At 40.6% G+C, this 20,626-nt stretch overlaps 2 protein-coding genes and 1 pseudogene across 15 annotated transcripts in view; 2 read left to right on the plus strand and 1 right to left on the minus strand.

Moving 5' to 3' along the window:
- The window catches only part of BAALC (BAALC binder of MAP3K1 and KLF4), a 1,274,875-nt gene that overhangs the window by 859,249 nt on the left and 395,000 nt on the right, over window positions 1-20,626 (minus strand). The window contains exon 1 of one of the 9 annotated variants that reach the window (XM_050800749.1): window positions 15,776-15,779. The exons of the other annotated variants lie outside the window; for them this stretch is intronic. The gene's annotated coding sequence lies outside the window, so the exon portion shown is untranslated. Of the gene's footprint in view, window positions 1-15,775; window positions 15,780-20,626 lie in introns of those variants that run through there. 9 annotated transcript variants of the gene reach the window in all.
- UBR5 (ubiquitin protein ligase E3 component n-recognin 5) overlaps window positions 1-20,626 on the plus strand; it is a 154,533-nt gene that overhangs the window by 15,687 nt on the left and 118,220 nt on the right. The window lies entirely within an intron of this gene.
- LOC126961947 (uncharacterized) lies at window positions 8,221-8,330 on the plus strand (annotated as a pseudogene).

Genomic DNA, 20,626 nt, shown 5'->3' on the forward strand with positions numbered 1-20,626 from the left:
TTGAATTTTGATCTATAAGCATTGATGGAGGGAAGATAGGATACCTGAGCCTTGCAGGGAGTCTGTTTGCTCATTGTGCACAGGCTGGAATTGACTATATGGCCTCTTCAAATGCTGCTCGCACAGAGATACTTAAAAATGAGACCAGGTCGGGCAGCACTTTGGGAGGCCGAGGCAGGCAGATTACGAGGTTACGAGATCGAGACCATCCTGGCCAACAAGGTGAAACTCCGTCTCTACTAAAAATACAAAAAAAATTACCTGAGCATGGTGGTGTGTACCTGTAATCCCAGCTACTTGGGAGGCTGAGGCAGGAGAATCGCTTGAACCAGGGAGTCGGAGGTTGCACTGAGCCTAGATCGCGACCCTGCAGTCCAGCCTGGTGACAGAGCAAGACTCTGTCTCAAGAAAAAAAAAAAAAAAAGTGCATATAGATAGATAGATAGATAGATAGATAATTTGAATTTAGATATATCTGTTAAGTTTTGTAATAACATTTTATCTATCTTTGGAAAGTTTGTTTTATGATATTGACACTAATTATCAAGTATTGCAATTCCTGCAGAATTTGTAGAGTGATACTGTGTATCTGAAAGATACTGTGTGCCTACCACAGACAGGCCCTATGGAAGAGAGCTCTGAGAACTGGAAAGACTATAGAGTTGGAGTTAGGAGGCTTGGTCATTCCACTGACCAGTCACATAGTCATTTTCATGCAGTGAGTTTCATTTTACTTGTTTGTAAATGAGGAGGTATATTTAATGTCTGAAAGTCCATTTCAGCCTTGAACCTGTGTGATTGTAGAGCTATAGATACTGTTTTATGAGTTATATTTGATATATGTTGGCCAGTTCTGCCATTTTAAGGTTTGATTTTTATTTCCTGCCTCAGACCTGCCCTTCTACTTTTTTTGTACTTATTCTAATAGGTATTTAGTAGTAGCGGACAGAAAATAGAGCTTTCTAAACTCTTGCTATCTGTTAGTTTAACTGAAGAGGAGCTCTTAAAAAGCATCCCCAGGTCGTCTTTATTGCTTCCTCACCCCTTCCCCCTTTATTTTATTTTGTTTTTTGACATGGAGTCTCGCTCTGTCGCTCAGGCTGGAGTGCAGCTTTATCAAGTATGTGATAAAGCAAAAGCGCATTGATGATGGCATATCACCTGAGTTTGAAAATGTTTGTTTACCTTTGATTTCTGATGGATTAAGGGTGTTGCTCTTGTTTTTTGGGAAGGCTGTTTAGGAGGTCCTAGTACTGCCAAATGCTCAATGAGAAGCTTTTTAACTTCTGTTTTCCAGGAAACCCATTGTTCTGTGTATTAGACTGTAATAGATATTACCTTGTGACTTTACACTGCTAAGTAGAATGTTTTGAGATGTTCATCGAAACTTTACACCAAGAAGGATTTTAGATTTTATTTTATAGCTGACGAAACTGAGGGCCGGAGTGCTTAGGTGATTAGTTAAGTGGCAAAGACTCCACCCTACATTAACTTAGCCTTATTGCATTTCCTTTGCAAAGGATAGAGGAAGTTACTTGTTTTTCTGCGTGTGTGTGTGTGTGTGTGTGTGTGTGTGTGTGTAATTATGTATTAATGTGAACACACACTGTGTATATGTATGTTTGTGTATTTATGTAATTATAAATATGAATACACGGTGTTTGTGTATATGTATCCAAACAGGGGTGTGTGTGCGTGTGTGCGTGTGTGTGTGTGTGTGCGCGTGTGTGTGTATGTGTGTGTGTGTGTGTGAAGTCATTAAAATGGTGTTTAATTATTCAGCAAGATTTAGGGGCGTCTGGTGCCTGTCATTCTAGTCTTGGGTATCTGGTGGTGGTGGTTGGTTCATGAAAAGAGACAATTACAGGACCGTGTGACAAGTACAGTAAAAGGGGAAAGTTCAGGATTCTTCACTAGAGGCACCAGTTCAGTCTTGGGCAGGGAAAATACTTACCTGAAGAAGTGTTGAAAATGAGAATCGGGATAGTGAATGAAGGTAGGCTGAGGTGTTGGTGGGGGAGCTGTAGGATGTAGGACAAGGTGTTAAGAACTAGAAGAGCTCTCTAGGCAGAAGGAAGAGCACATGCGAAGACCCTCTGCTGTGTATTTGAGGAACTAAAAGAAGCCCAGAATGCTTAGACTGATGTGTACATAGAGTTTCAAATCAGTTGAATAATTTTCTTGTAGAAAAGGATATCTTGTTAATTATCTTCAATAATGACTTTGGTAATATCATGATCAAGTAAATATGACGTGCTAGGCCATAAATTGGCCATAACTGGTAATATAGTTGGTTAGGCATAGAATAGTGGAACCAGTGCACTAAGGGGTGTGAATTCCATTTTCCATGTAGGCAAGTTGCTTGATTTCACGGCTACAAAGAATGTACTTCACCTCTCTCCAGCCAAGTTGTTGGTGTTTGCTATTGTTAATTAGGACGATCAAGCTTGAATGGATGATTCAGGTCAAATGCCTCACTGTCGTTGGGAAAAAACCTGCAAATCTTTCGGAGAGACCAGTAGAATCACTGAACTGAATAAAAGACAATGTATTTTTCTATCTAAGAGGTGAAAAAGTCTATGATACTAACCGTGGTAAAGACTAAAGTTTCTTAAGTGCTAAAACAAAATGATGGTATACTTGCCTCTGGGTTATGGTTGATTACTTTTGATATTTCTTGATATGATTTTGTATTTTATATACTTTTGCATATGTATATATGTTATTTTAATAATGGAAAAAGAATAAATTATGGCCAGACGCGGTGGCTCATGCCTGTAATCCCAGCACTTTGGGAGGCCAACGCGGACAGATCACGAGGTCAGGAGTTAAGAGACCAGCCTGACCAACATGGTGAAACCCTGTCTCTACTAAAAATACAAAAATTAGCCAGGCGTGGTGGTGCGCGACTGTAATCCCAGCTACTCAGGAAGCTGAGGCAGGAGAATTGCTTGAAACCGGGAGGGAGAAGTTGCAGTGAGCCGAGAGTGTGCCACTGCACTCCAGCCTGGGCGAGAGCGAGACTCCGTCTCAAGAACAAGAAAAAGAAAAAGAAAAAGAATACATTCCTAGGAAAGTGTTTTAGCTTATTTAACTATTCACCTAAAATAAGAACATGAAAGTCATTGAATAAAGAATGGTGATTTAGTTTCATCTAAAATATTTTTTCCTCCAGAAATTTTTTGTTTTTTTAAAGACAGAGTCTCACTCTGTTGCCCAGGCTGGAGTACAGTGGCAGGATCTTGGCTTACTGCAACCGCCGCCTTCCTGGTTCAAGCAATTCTTGTGCCTCAGCCTCCAGAGCAGCTGGGACTCCAGGCATGTGCCACCATGCTCGGCTAGTTTTTATATTTTTAGTAGAGATGGAGTTTCGCCATGCTGGCCAGGTTGGTCTCGAACTCCTGGCCTCAAGTGATCTGCCTTCCTTAGCCTCTCAAAGTGTTGGGATTACAGGTGTGAGCCACCATGCCTGGCCCTAGAAACTTCTTAAAAGAAATATAATTCTTTTTTTTTTTTTTTTTTGAGATAGAGTCTTGCTCTGTCCCCCTGACTAGGGTGCAGTGGCGTGATCTCAGCTCATTGCAACCTCCGCCTCCCAGGTTCAGGTGAAAGGTAGCACATTATAACTTTACCTTTTTCTTTTTTTCCTCTGTATTTTCTTTAGGAGGCATTCCTTAAATGGAGATTCTTGACTGGGGTGTGTGTGTGTGTTTGTGTAGTTTTAGTGAGATTTTTATTTTTGTTTTTTCCAGTATTCTATTGTAAACATTTTCAAACATGCAGAAGAATTGAAAGAACAAACAATGAATTATCTGGATAACCTTTTAGAAGGTAGATAATACCTTCTAGGTTCAGTAAATTTTCTTTTTTAAGTGAAAGCAAGTTTATTAAAAAGGTAAAGGAAAAGAGAATGGCTAGTTGGTAGGCAGAACAGTCCCCAAAGGCTGCTGATTGCTAATTTTTATGGTTATTTCTTTATTATATGCTAAACAGTAGCATATACCCTAGTAAATAATACACCTGACAGGCCAACTGTCAACCATCATACTGGTAACATATACCGATAGAATGTTATTTCCTGATCTTAATAATAGGGATTATTCATGAGTTTTTCTGGGAAAGGAGTAGGCAGTTACTAGGAACTGAGGGTTCCTCCCCATTTTAGACCATATAGGGTAACTTCCTGACGTTGCCATGGCATTTGTAAACTGTCATGGCACTGTTGGGAGTGTAGTAGTGAGGACTACCAGAGGTCACTCACATTGCCCTCTCGGTTTTGGTGGGTTTTAGCCAGCTTCTTTACTGCTACCTGTTTTATCAGCAAGGTCTTTATGGCCTGTATCTTGTCCTGACCTCTTATCTCATCCTGTGACTTAGAATGCCTAACTGTCTGGGAACGCGGCCTAGTAGGTCTCAGCCTTACTTTAACCAGCGTCTACAATTCAGGATGGATTTGCTGTTGTTCGAACGCTTCTGACATATTTTCCCCCTCCCTTTTATAAGAAAATCTTTAATCCTAAGGATTGTAAAGGGAGGAAGATGGATCTTCTGTAACTTCTTGGCTGAATAAGGGTGATGATATTCCTGCCTAACTTACTAAGATTTTGCTATATTTGCAAAATATGTGTGTATGTAAATAACTTTGAACTATTTGAAAGTTGCAGTCATTGTAATACTTCATTTTTAAATACATGTGCTTGTATCTTCTAAATATGAACCTTTTTCTCCTTTTTCTATATAACCACTGTACTGTTATCACACTTTATAGGAAATTAACAAAACTTCCCTAATACCATCCAATACTCAGTGTATATTCATTTTTCTCCACCTGTCCTCAAAATGTTTGTGTATAATAGTGGGAATTTTTAAACCAGAATTCAGTCAAAGTTCACATGCTGCATTTGGTTTCATTTGAATTTTATCGTGGAGTAATTTTTACAAACATATTTGTGGTTTTTCCAAGGGCTACATGTAATCATTTGATGTTGACATTCTATATTAAAGTACAATTGTCACTTTCAGTTTAATTTTCTTTGAGACAGCGTCTTGCTTTGCTGCCCAGGATGGAGTGCAGTGGCACCATCACTGTACACTGCAGCATCAACCTCCCGGGCTGAAATGATTCTCCCACCTCAGCCTCCCAAGTAGAGATGGGGTCTCACTATGGTGCCCAGGCTGATATTAAATTCTTAGGCTCCAGGGATTATCCTGCTTCGGCATCCCAAAGTGTTGGGATTACAGGCGTGAGCCACCACACCCATCTTCGATATTCATTGTCTTTTTTTTTTTTGAGACGGAGTCTCGCTCTGCCGCCCAGGCTGGAGTGCAGTGGCCGGATATCAGCTCACTGCAAGCTCCACCTCCCGGGTTCACGCCATTCTCCTGCCTCAGCCTCCCGAGTAGCTGGGACTACAGACGCCCGCCACCTCGCCGGGCTAGTTTTTTGTATTTTTTAGTAGAGACGGGGTTTCACCGTGTTAGCCAGGGTGGTCTTGATCTCCTGACCTCGTGATCCGCCTGTCTCGGCCTCCCAAAGTGCTGGGATTACAGGCTTGAGCCACCGCGTACGGCCTATTCATTGTCTTTTAATTGGTCTGTGTATATGTTTGTTTGCCACTGACGTGTATGTACGTTTTGTTGAATTTCTCAGCATTGCTTTCTCTAGACCTCATGAAGTCTTGTAGCTTTTGCGATTGGCAATTTCATTTTGCAAATATTTTGCATCGGACTACATGGTATTGTCAGATTTAACAGCCTGTGACTAGCAGTGGCTTAGCTTCAAAAGATGTGGAAGCGATAGGCCAGTTTGTGCACTTGTTACATTTACAGGGATGTTTGGAGACCATTTTACTAAGAGATTAATGGTTGGTGAGGGTTTTGGGTTTGTCAACTTTTGTTTCCTTATGCAGTCTCCTGATTGCAGGGACGAGGAAATAACATTTCTATCAGTATTCGTTACCGGGTGTGATTGTTGAGAGTTGGCCTGTCAGTTGTATATATAAAAGTGTGACTTTTTTTGTTTTTTTTTGAGCTGGAGTCTCGCTGTTGCCGAGGCTGGAGTGCATTGGCACGATCTCAGCGCAGCCTCCCGAGTAGCTGGGATTACAGGCGCCTGCCACCACGCTAGGTTAATTTGTGTGTTTTTAGTAGAGACGGGGTTTCACCATGTTGACTGGTTGGTCTTGAACTCCTGACCTCAAGTGATCCACCCACCTCAGCCTCCCAAAGTACTGGGATTACAGGCCTGAGCCACCATGCCCGGCCCAAAGTGTTGCTTCTTGATACTACATAAGGATTGGCTTTGACCGGGCACGGTGGCTCACGCCTGTAATCCCAGCACTTTGGGAGGCCGAGGCGGGTGAATCACCAGGTCAGGAGACTGAGACCATCCTGGCTAACACGGTGAAACCCCGTCTCTATTAAAAATACAAAAAATTAGCCGGGTGTGGTGGCAGGCGCCTGTAGTCCCAGCTACTTGGGAGGCTGAGGCAGGAGAATAGCGTGAACCTGGGAGGTGGAGCTTGCAGTGAGCCAAGATCGCACCACTGCATGCGAGCCTAGGTGACAGAGAGCCTAGGTGACAGAGCGAGACTCGGTCTCAAAAAAAAAAAAAAAAAAAAAAAAGGATTGTCTTTTATTTTGAGCAAATGTACTACTCAGATGAGTCTATGGTTAAATAGATTTGTAAATAAGTATTTGAAATAAATGTTGAAGGAAGTTCATAGGTATAAATTAATAGAAAGTTTTTATGTGTTTTAAAAAATAATCCTTCTTGGCCGGGTGCGGTGGCTCATGCCTATAATCCCAACACTTTTGGAGGCCGAGGCGGGTGGATCACGAGGTCAGAAGATCGAGACCATCCTGGCTAACGTGGTGAAACCCAGTCTACTAAAAATACAAAAAATTAGCCAGGCGTGGTGGTGAGCACCTATAGTCCCAGCTACTTGGGAGGCTGAAGCAGGAGAATGGCGTGAACCCAGGAGGTGGAGCTCGCAGTGAGCCGAGAGTGTGCCACTGCAGTCCAGCCTGGGTGACAGAGCAAGACTCCGTCTCAAAAAAAAAGAAAATAAAAATCCTTAATATTAATAGGAAGAAAATTTGTTTTTTAAATTGTAGTACAGTAGAAGGAAGATGGTAAGGAAGATAGTAAAGATGAAGCATAAATGAGGCTTTAGTCATACACTAATGGAGCCAGGGCCCGAGAAAATATTGAAGTTCTCTCTTTGTTCATCATCCTGATTTTTTATTGCTGGGCAGTAAACCAACCCAAACTTAATGGGTAAAACAACAATCATATATTATTATTATCTCACACTTCTGGGAATTGACAGTACTTGCTAGGTGGTTCTTACTCTGTGTTTCTCATGCAGTTGCAGTCAAACGCTGGAGTCATCTAGAAGGCTTCTTCGTTTAAGGACTCAAACAACTGGGGTCTGCAACAGCTGGGATTCCTTAGGCACCTCTATCTGTGTAGTTTCTTTAACATGGAGACTTCGATTAGCCAGAGTCCTTAACATGGTAGCCAGGGCTACCATGTTAAGGCATGCATCCCAAGAAATAAAACCAGGCTGGAATTCCTTTTTATGACCTAGCCTTAGAAGTTTTGCAGTGTCACTTCTGCCTTATTATCTTTGCAAGAAGCAAGTCGTCAGGCTAGCTTATGTATGAGGAAGAGTAATTAGACTCTACCTCTTGATGGGAGAAGTATCAAATAATTTATGGATTTCTTTTAAACCATGGTGATCATTAAGAAAAATGATAAATTAATAGTAAAGCATAATTATTTAGAAAGAGATTTGGGTACTATGAATGTTTTAGAAAACACTGATACCATGTATTTGAAAACAAGCTATAAGGACTTAACATTTATGGCATTGGACAGAATAATGCATATTATGGAAGTATAACTACTAATGAACAATTTCCAGAGAGAATTATTGAACTCGACAATTGGTTTACCATCACAGAGGCCCCCCTAAAAGCATCTAGGTCCGAATCACAAGGCAAGTCAACATAAATGTGTTTCTTTGACATCACTAGTATTAGTCATATAGTCAGGGGATTGATTAGGTACATCGTTTAGGAAATGTGAAACGTGTGATGTCTTCTGAGACTTAAAGATTGAAATGTGAGTTAGTGATTAGTTAGTGCTTTACTATGACTCTGCTCAGACTCAGGGTGTATTTTCTAAGAAATAGTATTTTATAAAAACTACTCAGGATCCTTTTGTAGTCTATTATAAGCGTGATGATTGGGTCTTCGTATGCATATGTGAGATGTGCCACCCTCAAACCTTGTTATGACATCATCAGCATGTTACCCTTCTGATACAAAAAAAAGGAAAAAGAACTTCTCGGCTTCATCATCCATTTAATTAGTAAGCTTTAGGACTGAATGTTTTCTATTTTCAGAGACACATCTGCCCGGAAATACTACTATTGTGTATATTCATTTAATAGTTTACGTGCCTACTGTGTGTCAGGCATTGTACTGGGGACTGGGTATGCAGTGGCATTCTAAATAAACCTTAATGCCACTTCCAAAAGGAAAACTCCAAAAATATTTTGGGTGTGGGGCATTATTGTTGAAATAAATGTGTAGCTTGCCAGTATGATTAATACGAAGAAGACACATCTGTTTGCATGTAAAGTTTATTGGAAATAGGGCTTATTATTTCATAGCTGTGCCTAAGGGAGTATTTTGATACTATTTGTCGTCAGTTTTCAAGGGGTTGTTAGTCATATGTGCCATTTTTCTTGGGTATTTTGCAGTTTTTATTACATCGAATATGTGAAGAAGTTGCAGGATCTTTTGTGTGAATGTGAGAAAGATCCTGTGTTTATTTTATACATACGCTTTATACATACACATATTTTGTTTCTAATCAAAAGAGGCCTTATATCTGAAAGCCTTCTTGTTACTCATAAGACAAGGATGTGTGAGACTAGACAGTTTTTAAGGGTCTGCCTAGGGCTAACAGAGGGGAAGGAGTAAGAAGTTCCGGATGGGAAAGATGATAGAAATGTTAGCGAAGTGTCAAATTAAGTAGAATCATTTTTTAGGCTTTCTTGAAGCCAAGACAGAAACAGTGGCTAAAAAGTTAAAAAGCTCAGTGTATCACAGAGGAGCTTTTCTTCCCTCCTTCCCTCCTTTTCTCTCTCTCTCTCTCTTTCTTTCTCTTTCTTTCTCTCTCTCTCTCTTCCTTTCTTCCTTTCTTTCTTGTCAGTCTCACTCTGTTGCCAGGGCTGGAGTGCAGTGGTGTGATCTCAGCTCACTGTGACTTCTGCTTCCCAGGTTCAAGTGATTCTCATACCTCAGCCTCCCGAGCAGCTGGGATTACAGGTGTGTGCTATCACACCTGGCTAATTTTTGTATTTTTAGTAGAGATGGAGTTTCGAGTTTTACCATGTTGCCCAGACTGATCTTGAACTCGTGGGCTCAAGTGATCCATCTGCTTCGGCCTCCCAGAGTGCTGGGATTACGGGCATGAGCTACCGCCCCTGACCAGGAACTTTTTCTTAATCATGGTTTGACATAAATGTTGGAGAATCTTTTATATTAGAGATATTTTGAAAGCCTAATGGGCTGTGAGTTTTATAATCGATACAGAAGTTTTCTTTGTGTGATTACATGGAACACTGGTAGAAACTGACATTATAGTAAATTATTGTTTCGTGGAGGTCTCCCTATGGAGATTGAAGAACGTAAGTTTCTGGGCTAGAATTATATAATATTTAGAGGCTGATTAGGTAAATCATGAGGTTTGCACATTTTAATGTTATTTTAATGCAATGTTTTAATGCAATGTTATTTTTAGCATTGTTACTATGCATGAAGCACTGTGTTTTCCAAACGTTGTTTTATTTCACATCCTGACACTGTTCTTGGGGAAGAAATTTGAGTTGAAGGAGATAGTGTGGTTCTCTTGCTGTACAGCCGCGTAGTGGTGGGTCTCTGAGCACAGGTCTTTTTTTTTTTTTTTTGAGACAGAGTCTCACTCTGTCACCCAGGCTGGAGTGCAGTGGCGCAATCTTGGTTCACTGCAGCCTCTGCCTCCCGGGTTCAAGCATTTCTCCTGCCTCAGCCTCCAGAGTAGCTGGAACTACAGGAGCCCTCCACCACACCCGAATGATTTTTGTATTTTTAGTAGAGGTAGGATTTCACCATATTGGCCAGGCTGGTCTCGAACTCCTGACCTTGTGATCCGCCTGCCTCGGCCACCCGGAGTGCTGGGATTACAGGCATGATCCACCGTGCCTGGCCTATATGAACTAAAGTTTTAAATATTTGTAGATAAAAACAAAATGTCATAGTAAAAGACTGTGCTCCAGCCTTTAAAAACAGTACATTAACTGTTAGCTTTTGTCTACATTAATTTAAAAAAAAAACTATTAAAATTTTAATCTGTTGGCAGAGGACAGGATCATTATCGCATATATTTTCTTCCCTTTTGCGTGGGAGAGGACACCATGTATAAAGTGACAGTCTCCATGCTCATTTTTCTTTTTTTGAGACGGAGTCTTGCTCTGGTGCCCTGGCTGAAGTGCAGTGCTGTGATTGACTGACAGAAACCTCTGCCTCCTGGGTTCAAGCGATTCTCCTGCCTCAGTCTCCCAGATAGTTAGGATTACAGGCGTGCATCACCACACCCAGCTAATTTTTTTATTTTTAGTAGAGACGGGATTTCTATCAGCCTGGCCATGTTGACCAGGCTGGTCTCAAACTCCTGACCTCAGGTGATCCACCTGCCTTGGCCTCCTGGAGTGTAGAGATTACAGATGTGAGTCACTGCACCTGGCCTCCATGTGAATGTTGAAACAGGGACAATGGTTCATGTTTGAAGTCAGTGTGCCAGCACCTATTTATGAAGCTCTTGCTTCTCCATCCTTACATGCTAGGGTGTGATATGGCGGGCTACGCACATCATATTATAATCATTATATCATTACCATAGTAACACTGAATTGTTTCTATCTTTTATGTGTTTGGGTGAGAAAGTTTGTGAACAGTTGGTCTCTGGTTTTGTATAATATTCTAATATCTTTAGTCAATCCACACAGTACCTCCTTTGTACTAAATGCCTAGATGTGCAAAAAGTGACAGGCCTTATCCTTAAGGGTAAGCTTACTATATAGTTCGGAAAATAGAAATGTAAAAGGTAGAATAGCAGTATCAGAGATGACAATTCAAACCAATAAATGATTAATTGCAAAATTGAATGGGATTAGCTGGGTGCAGTAGCTTGTTCCTATAGTCCCAGCTACTGGGGAAGGCTGAGGTGGAAGGATCACTGGAACCCAGGAGTTTGAGAGTTTGAGGCTGTAGTGCAGTATATGATTGTGTCTGTGAATAGCCACTACACTCCAGCCTGGACAACATAGTGAGACCTGTCTCAAAAAAGAAATAGAGCCGAGAAATTCTGGAAGAGGTCAAAAGAGGAAGTGCTTACTGGACTGTGGTACCTTAATTATACTTGTTGTAGGTATTTTTGATAGGTCACTTGGGTGGGATAGAGGTAATTGTAAATGTAATTTGGAGAAGTTGAGATAACCAGGAATTTGATAGATTCCATGCTTCACATTATTTTTACAGTAAATATGAAATACAGAACAATTTATACATGAACTTCAGTTATGTCCAGGTATTGAGTTAGTTATGAGATCTATTTTGAATATCTTTCAAGAGTGCTTATTTTTTAATGGGATGTAATGATAGATATTTGGGTTCACCTGTGATCTCTTCATCCAAAGTGGTACTGATTATAAGAAGTAGCAGTTGTAATAACAGCATTTCTGCATCCCCAAATTCCTTTTTACCAGTCTCATTTAACAGTTTTTCTTTCAGTCAGAAATGGTAACAGAAGAAACAGCAGGAGCAGCTAACGTTTTGTGCTAGGCTCTGTACTAAGCATATTGTGTGCTGTAATACCCTGTTGATGCAAATGTCTAAGTAACCTTTGCCATCATTCCAGTGAATTGCTGTTTCAAATTATTTTTTGGTATGTGTTGAGCGACTCAGTAACCCTTTGTTGGTGTTTCAGATGAAAGCTCTTGATTTAGTTTAAAGGTCAGGCCTTTAGGTCTTGATTGTTGTGGTTAGAGTTTTTCTTGCTTGTCTGGTCAAGCCAATAACTCAAACTAGTAAGAGAGTTTAGAGAAGTAAGGTCAAGGCCCTTTTAGACTTGCTGGTTTTAGGTGGAACTTGGAACTCCTTTGTAGCCCAGCAGAGTTCTTTTGGTTTTTAAAGAGACTTGTCCCTAAATTTGTCTGTGTGTGTGTTTTATTTTGGTCTTTGCTCTGTTCCTCGCTCTTCTTCACCCCAAGCTCCTGTCTTCCATCTGCTCTATGGCTGTTTACCCATCTCTTCCACCCTTGACTGAAGCATTGTGGGTATTATATTCTCATGCCTTCTGTCTTACATGGTGCTGTCCTTCCTTTTAGAGCATCTTGGGGCTTCTCAGTGGCTTCATGGAGCCTAGGAACCCTGTAACAATGTGTTGTCTACCTCTACTTATTGATGTACGCAATTCAGATTTTTCTTTTTTGAGACAAGGTCTTGCTCTGTCACTCAGGGTGGAGTGCAGTGGCACAATCATGGCTCACTGCAGCCTCAACCTCCAAGGCTCAAAAGCGATACTCTGACGTCAGCCTCCCGAGTAGCTGTGACTATAGGCGTGTACCACCATGCACAGCTAATTTTTAAGTTTTTTGTAGAGACGGGGGTCTCACTATGTTGCCCACATTGGTCTCAAACCCATGGACTCTGTGTTCCTCCCTCCTTGACCTCCCTAAGTGCTGGGATTACAGGCATAAGCCATCGTGCACAGCCACAGTTCAAATTTTTAGGGCACTCCTGATGATTTCTGTTAATGTATACTAACCTTTAAAATATTGAAAGATGATTAAAATTGCTCGTATACATTTTAAACACAAATAGTACCTTTAATGTTCTATCACCTTTGAGGAAAAGATGAGAAACATTGCTGTAAAGTTGGTTGGACTAGTGAGTCTATGTACAGTACTTCATCCAAAAAGGCAGGATTGATTTTTGTTTTTTTCACTTAACTGTTTCAGTGGCATTTTAAGGAATTTTGGATCCATTTTGATTGTTTAAAAAGTTCTGTGTCATTTTCAGAAAGGCTTGTCCCTACTCTGTTTTTGGTATGCCATTTTTTTGGTTTATTAAGATGAAACCAAATTTTTTTTGGCTGTACATTGTGTTGGCTAGATATATGATTTCTGGTTGGGAATAATTTTTCCTCAAAATTTTGAAGGCATTGCATCATTATTTCATAACTTCCAGTATCCCTTTTGAGGAGTTCAGTTCTGTTTTGATTCTTTCTGCTTGACATCCCCCTAACCCTATGCCTTAAGACCTCATGCCCTGAGATATTTTAGGGTCTTCTTTTAGTCCCTTGGTTGAGAAATTTCACACTGACGTACCTTCATGTAGGTCTTTTCCTTATTCATTGTATTTTGGGTCCAAATACTTCATGGGTCCCTTTATTCTGGAAGCTCCTGTCATTCAGGAAATTTTCTTGTTATTTCTTTAATACTTTTCTCTCCCCATCCATTTTACCATTTTTCTCTTTTTGGAATTCCTAGTGGTTGAATGTGTGACACCTTCATAGCTACGGTGATTTTCTTACCTTTTCTCCCCTGTTTTCCATCAGACCAACTTCTTAAAAAATATTCTGTTAAATATATATATTTTTCTTTTTGGACTGGTTTCCCCAAAGAGGAATCCTGTCAGGTAAGAGAGTGACTGTAAGCATTCTGGGATGGGGGCTGATTACTGATTTTAACAGACAGCTTTCACTTTTTCTTCTGGTCTCTGACATCCCTTCTCCCTCCCACACCAATTCTGGGTGTGTTCCCAGGCTATTATTACTCTGGTTGAATTTTGCTGAGTAGGAAATGTTTAGCTTCTGGAAGGGGAGCAGTCTCCTGTGTAGAGGGTGGAGAGCTAGGGGTTTAACTGCTCCTTATGCTCATTTCCAACAGTTCCTGTTTTGCGTTATCTTCAGGCTTTAGAGGAATGTGATGCCTCCAATTCCTAAAAATTGAACTGGCTTTTTTTTCGGCTTCCTCCTACCATGTAGGGTTTAGGTTTTGTTGTGAACTCATTGACCACTTGTCTGTCGGCTTTCCAGCTTCCAAAATTTGTTGAATGCACTAGCCTCCTTTTTCTCTTTGTCCTTGTAACTTTAGAATTCATTTGTGTTTCAAAATTTGTCATCTTAGTGGAATTGCAGGAGGTATTTAAGATATACATACATTTAACTAGAAGTTACATGCATGAAAATTATTACTGTTTTCTCTAAATATACAACTTCTCCGTACCGTGTGTGTGTTTTAATGTGATTCTCTCTTTAGCGCACACACTTTTCTCATAATCTCTGCTCTTGTATCTGTGGTTCTTGACCGTGGTCTGTTTGCTCTCAAGGAGAGGCTTGAAGCCTGCTATTGACGTTGCAATAACTCTGCATTTTCCTCCTGAATATGAGTATCCCAGGATATGCGCATTTAATAACTAACTTATCAAAGTGCACTCAAGCCTCACTCAAGATTTAATTTTGTGAGGCTTCTGTTGATCTTCAGGCTTTAAAAAAATTATTCTAAAGTCACTGTAATCAGGGTTTGTGTATTTTTGTGTGTGTGTGTGTCTGTCTCCCTCTACCCTTGTGTTATATTTCTTTTTTGAAATGTTTTTCTACTTACTTTGCTTTTACAAGTAGATTATAAACTACTTGAGATGTGTGGATTTGAATCAGTGGTTCTCAGCTTTCCTTTTTTCCTGAAGTTTAGGCTTCTTGAAGGGTAGGTTACACTGGATTCTGTAACTGTGGCCCACTATTAAGGGTGGTATTCCCGAGTATGTAGAGAAGCCCTCTCCATGGGTGATTCTGTTGGTCTCCTCTCCCTGACCTCCTCCCCTGCTGTATTTTATAGTTCATTTTATTTCTTGTAAAACCTTATACTGGGGGCATTCAGGAAGTATTTGTTAATTGAATTGGACCTGTGGCAGATTGTGGCATGATGGCAAGGATAGAGGGAAGGTTTTCTTACATGCCTTCTTTCCCACTTTTCCTCTTAACTGAGTAATTACAGGTAAATCACTTAACCTCTGTAGTCACTTGTTTTCTCAAATGTAAAACAAGGAGACTGTTATACCAGAGACTCACTATTAAATGGAAATATCTGTATGTTTCTTTTCCCTGAGATCAAAACAGTTAAGAAATATTGAATTGTACAATTCTCTGCTGTGGTGCCATTTTCTAAGAAAATCTTCACAGTCCATGATTAGTGAGAAAAAGGTTTTGTTTTAGATTGCTCTTTTTTCTTTTTTGACTTTTTAAAATTTAAAAACCATCTTTTCTTAAATGTTAGTAATAGTAGTTGTTCTTTTCTGAATCTCATTTGGAAAAATAAAAAGTTGGTAAAATTATATTTGTTCTTATAATTTGAAGGAAGTTTTACTTAACTGTTAAATTCAGAAGTCAGAGATAAGTGCTTTATGCCTTAAAAACAAATCTGTGACTCCTCACTTTGGGGAGCGGATTTCTGTATATTCGTTAAAGAAAGGTTGTTGATGTTCTTTGTCAATGTTTCTGCCTTTACTGATATTTTTGTCTGCTTGAACTGTCAGTATCTGAAAGAAGTGGATATGGCTTGGCTGTGTCCCCACCCAAATCTCATCTTGAATTGTGATCCCCATAATCCCCACATGTCAAGGGAGGGACCCGATGGGAGGTGATTGGATCATGGGGGTAGTTCCCCCATGCTGTTCTCATGATAGTGAGTTCTCATGAGATCTGATGGTTTGGTTTGTTTGTTTGAGACAAGGTCCTGCTCTGTCACCCAGGCAGAGTGGTGCAGGGGTAGGGTCTCGGCTCACTGCAAACTCTGCCTCCTGGGCTCAAGAGATTCTCATGCCTGAACCTTCCCAGTAGCTGGGATTACAGGCACACACCACCACGCTTGGCTGATTTTTGTATTTTTCATAGAAACGGGGTTTCACCATGTTGACCAGGCTGGTCTTGAACTCCTGGCCTCAAGTGATCCACCTGCCTCGACCTCCCAAAGTGCTGGGATTACAGGCATGAGCCACCATGCCCAGTCGAGAGCTGACTGGTTTATAATTCAGTTTTCCTTGTTCTCATTTGGTTTATAATTCAGTTTTCCCTGTTCTCATTTGCTCGCTCTCTCTCTAGCTGCAATGGAAGACGTGTCTGTTCCCCTTCTGCCATAATTGTAAGTTTCCTGAGGCTTCCCCAGCCATGCAGAACTGAGTCAATAAAACCTCTTTTCTTTATAAATTACCCAGCCTCGGGTATGTCTTTATAGCAGTGTGAAAACAGACTAATACAGAAGTATATGTTAACTTTCTCTGCTGAGCGTGATGGCGCTTGCCTGTAGTCCCAGCTACTCGGGAGTCTGAGGTGTGGAAGGATCATTTAAGATCAGCCTGGGCAATATCATAGGGAGATCCCACGTCCAAAAAAAAAAAAAAAAAAGGCATGTTAAATTTTTCATTAGAGTTGACAGCTTCTCAAATGGCCAGTTTTTGTTATATATGTTGTTGAGGCTGTGGTATTAGAAACTTTCAGATTCATGAACATTATTCAGTGTTCTTTGTAGTTTGTTCCTTTTATTATTATATAATCTCTGTCCCTATTAATGCTGTCTTTTTCGCTACTGATACCTGACTTTTTTCCCCTTAATCTTTGACTTGTAATATGTGAGATTAATCTATTTGAATAAGTAGACTTATTTCTGCTCTCTGAATTTCATATTTTTTGATCCATTTACTTTGCTGCTGCTGCTGTTTTTGTTTTTTTTTTTGAGTCTAGCTTTGTTGCCCAGGCTGGAGTGGCATGATCTCGGCTCCCTGCAGCCTCTGCCTCCCAGGTTCAAGTGATTCTTCTGTGTCAGTCTCCCGAGTAGCTGGGATTACAGGCATGTACCACCATGTGTGACTAATATTTGTATTTTTAGTATGGATGGGGTTTCACCATGTTGATCAGGCTGGTCTCAAGCTCCTGACCTCAAGCTGACCACCATGTTGGTCAGGCTGACCTCGAACTCCTTGGCCTCCCAAAGTGCTGGGATTACAGGCATGAGCCACCATGCCCGGTCTCTTTGCTGTTTTTTTTCCTCTTCTGTTAGATGGTTAGTTTTCTGCATTCCTTTTTTTCTCTCCCTCTTGATTCAAAAGTTATAGACTGTATTTCCATTATTTTAATGGTTACTATTAAAAGTTTCAGTTACATAGTGTTCTACTAAAAATGTGGGCCTAACTGGCTTCTAGGATGAACCCAGCTCTGGCACCCAGTCTCTTTTACTCTGTTTTTCTTGTGTGGAGATACTCATCTTGTATTTCATCTCGGCTTTGTCTTTTGGTTTTCTCTTTTTTACAGTTGCCTTTCATAGCTACATACATAGAGTAGGAGACGTTTTCCTCAGGGGGAACTCAGTGCATCATCCGTACTTCAGCCATTCTTTCACTCTACTGATTTGCATATCTGCACATAATATTCAGTAAATACTTGTTAAGAAGTGTTTCGTACATTGTTTTCCTTTTTGTTTTAGTTTTACTCACTTTTTTCAGCTTTTGATGGAAAGGAGAGAAAGTGGAGATAACAGGACCAACCACATCTGTAGAATGGTTTTTACACAGACTGTCCACAATCCGGGTTGGTGGAGTGGTCAGGGTAAGAAGGAAGTATAGAGAATTTAGTCTAGGACAAAGGATCTGTATGGTCCAAGTGTGAATTGACACTTATTATTATGACAATATTATGACACTATTATTTATTGATAATATTCTAATAAGACTGCCTCCATTTTGTTAGGTTTGTTTTCTGTTTTTATACACACTGAAGTATTAAACAGATGCCAGTTATTTTTGTGGGAAACAGGAGGGCTACACTGCTGTGTTGTAGCTATGATGATGGCGACTGCGTTTTACAAACATTTGTGTTCTCCTAACAGAGTGATTAATTACTAGGACGGGTTTGAGATGGTAGCAGTTACAAAGAGCATCTGGCTGGAGATGAGTTTAATGTTTGCATATACCCCTACTCACTCCTCCACCATCTTCCCCTTTCAGAAACCCGAAGAGAGGAGGTAGCTGATTATACCAACAAACTTGTTATGCCTTGAGATGTATCTCTGTGACTAGTAAGTGATTTCCAGGCATTTTTTTAAAAAGCACGGCAAAAAAGGCAGCAGTATTGGGGAAGATAATTAGGGACTGGAAGGTAGGCAGCTCTTCTTCATAGTCTTTCCCAAGATTAGCTCTCTTACTGTCATATTCATGCACTATCTAAAAGACCCACTTGTCCCTCCTGCACCCACCTCGCCCGCGTATCTACTGAGAGAAGATGAGAGGACACTGAGATGGGGTGAGATGTTACTTGGTCAGTAATATTAGTCTGTAAACTAAGTCTGTAAACTAAAATATTAGTCTGGGACCGCTTGTTGAATCTGTTGAGTCAGTGTACATTGAGCTATTAGGTTGGTGCAAAAGTAATTGCAGTTCTTGCAATTTTTTTTTTTTTTTTCTCTTTTTGAGACCGAGTTTCACTCTTGTCACCCAGGCTGGAGTGCAGTGGCACGATCTCAGCTCACTGCAGCCTCCACCTCCTGGGTTCAAGTGATTTTCCTGCCTTAGCCTCCTAGGTAGCTGGGATTATGGGCGTGCGCCACCACGCCTAGCTAATTTTTGTATTTTTAGTAGAGACTGGATTTTACCATGTTGGCCAGGCTGGTCTGGAACTTTTGACCTCAAGTGCTCCACCTGCCTTGACCTCCCAAAGTGGTGGGATTACAGGTGAGCTACCGCGCCTGACCTGGTTCTTGCAATTTTAATGGCAAACTGCAATTACTTTTGTACCAACTTAATATTTATTGTAAGACAAAGAACTGGAAGCATTTTCTGGTGGATCCTTGAAGACTAAAACCAAGCTTTTATTATGGTAGTTGTGATACCACACAGAGAGGAATCATTTGTGTTAATTTGTGCTCCATAGTGACAAAACACAATGATAGAGTCCTTAAATTTGGCTGTGGCAGGTTTTTAAATTTTGATGACATTTGTTTGACTCCTTTGGTTTAGATAGCTGAAGGAAGGGTTTCTAGATTAGAGACCCATTACAGTGCATTGAAGTAGGTGCAGACTTCAAAGAGCCATTTGATATAGCTTTTAGACCCATTCTGATTATGCAGATCTGTAGGTTTTCAGTAAAAAATGAGGTTGTCAAGTGGTTTGATTGTACAGCTCACTTGATTAGTTTGGCTTAATGGGAATAAAGATGCCCAGCAGGGTCTGCTTATATTGGAGAAGGAAAAACAATACTGAAATCTATTGCTGTCTCCTAAAACAAGGCACTTTTGAATCATAAAGATCTTTCATTTTCCCACTTAAAGGAATAAAAATACCTACTGCCGTATTATTTGGATTGAAAACATTTATTTGGGCTGTAGGTATTTTACCTGTTTTTTTTTTTTTTTTGGTGAGATGGAGTCTTGCTTTGTTGTCCCGGCTGAAGCGCAGTGGCGAGATCTCTGCTCACTACAACTTCCGTCTCCTGGGTTCAAGCGATTTTCCTGCCTTAGCCCCCTGAGTAGCTGGGACTATAGGTGTGCCCCACAACGCCTGGCTAATTTTTGTATTTTTAATAGAGATAGGGTTTCACCATGTTGGCCAGGATGGTCTCGATCTCCTGACCTCGTGATCCACCTGCCTCAGCCTCCCAAAGTGCTGGGATTACAGGTGTGAGCCACCATGCCTGGCCAGTATTTTACACTTTTTAACAATATGATTTTAGGCACAGTAGATTATTATGCTCTTTAAAAAATCCTTTCAGTTGATAAGGAAATTGGGAAACCATTTTTAGATGAGGAGAAAAGACAGGAAAAGCAGACTGTCACTGTTGAGTTCTACCTTTTGGAGGAGGTTTCTATGTTCTAGATACACTCTTTTGGGTTCTGGGGTAGAGAGATGACTAAGACTTGCTCTACTTCAGGAACCTTAGCTCTCAAACCAGTGTCCTCTGGTTCCCCAAGATCTTAATAGCGAGTGTTCCATGTTCAGCTTCAATTTGGGAAGCATAAGATTAAGCATAAACAGGCCTTTTCATTGTAGGGCTTATTGGAGGCTTAATGGAGGTGTGAATTGTGAATTTCTAAGAGGGGGCTGTCCTAAGCAACAGTCTCCAAACTGGAAATAGTATGCTTATTTACTGCCTCCCTAAACGGACCCCTACTTTTGTGAATATTTTAATCCTTTTGTGTATTTATGGTGTTTTAGAGTGAGTCGTGAGTTCCAAACCCAGTTGAGCCATCAGAATTACTGTGGATGTGTAGACATTTTTTAAAAACAATTTTAAGTTGGTAATATGTTCATGTGGTCTAAAAATAAAAAATTGTACCTGTAATCCCAGCACTTTGGGAGGCCTAGGTGGGCGGATCATGAGGTCAGGAATTTGAGACCAGCCTGGCCAACATAGTGAAACCATGTCTCTATTAAAAATACAAAAAAATTAGCCAGGTGTGGTGGCAGGCGCCTGTAATCCCAGCTACTCAGGAGGCTGAGGCAGGAGAATCGCTTGAACCTGGGAGGC

Source organism: Macaca thibetana, chromosome 8 (assembly GCF_024542745.1).
Source record: "Macaca thibetana thibetana isolate TM-01 chromosome 8, ASM2454274v1, whole genome shotgun sequence".
Classification (NCBI taxonomy): Eukaryota; Metazoa; Chordata; class Mammalia; order Primates; family Cercopithecidae; genus Macaca; species Macaca thibetana.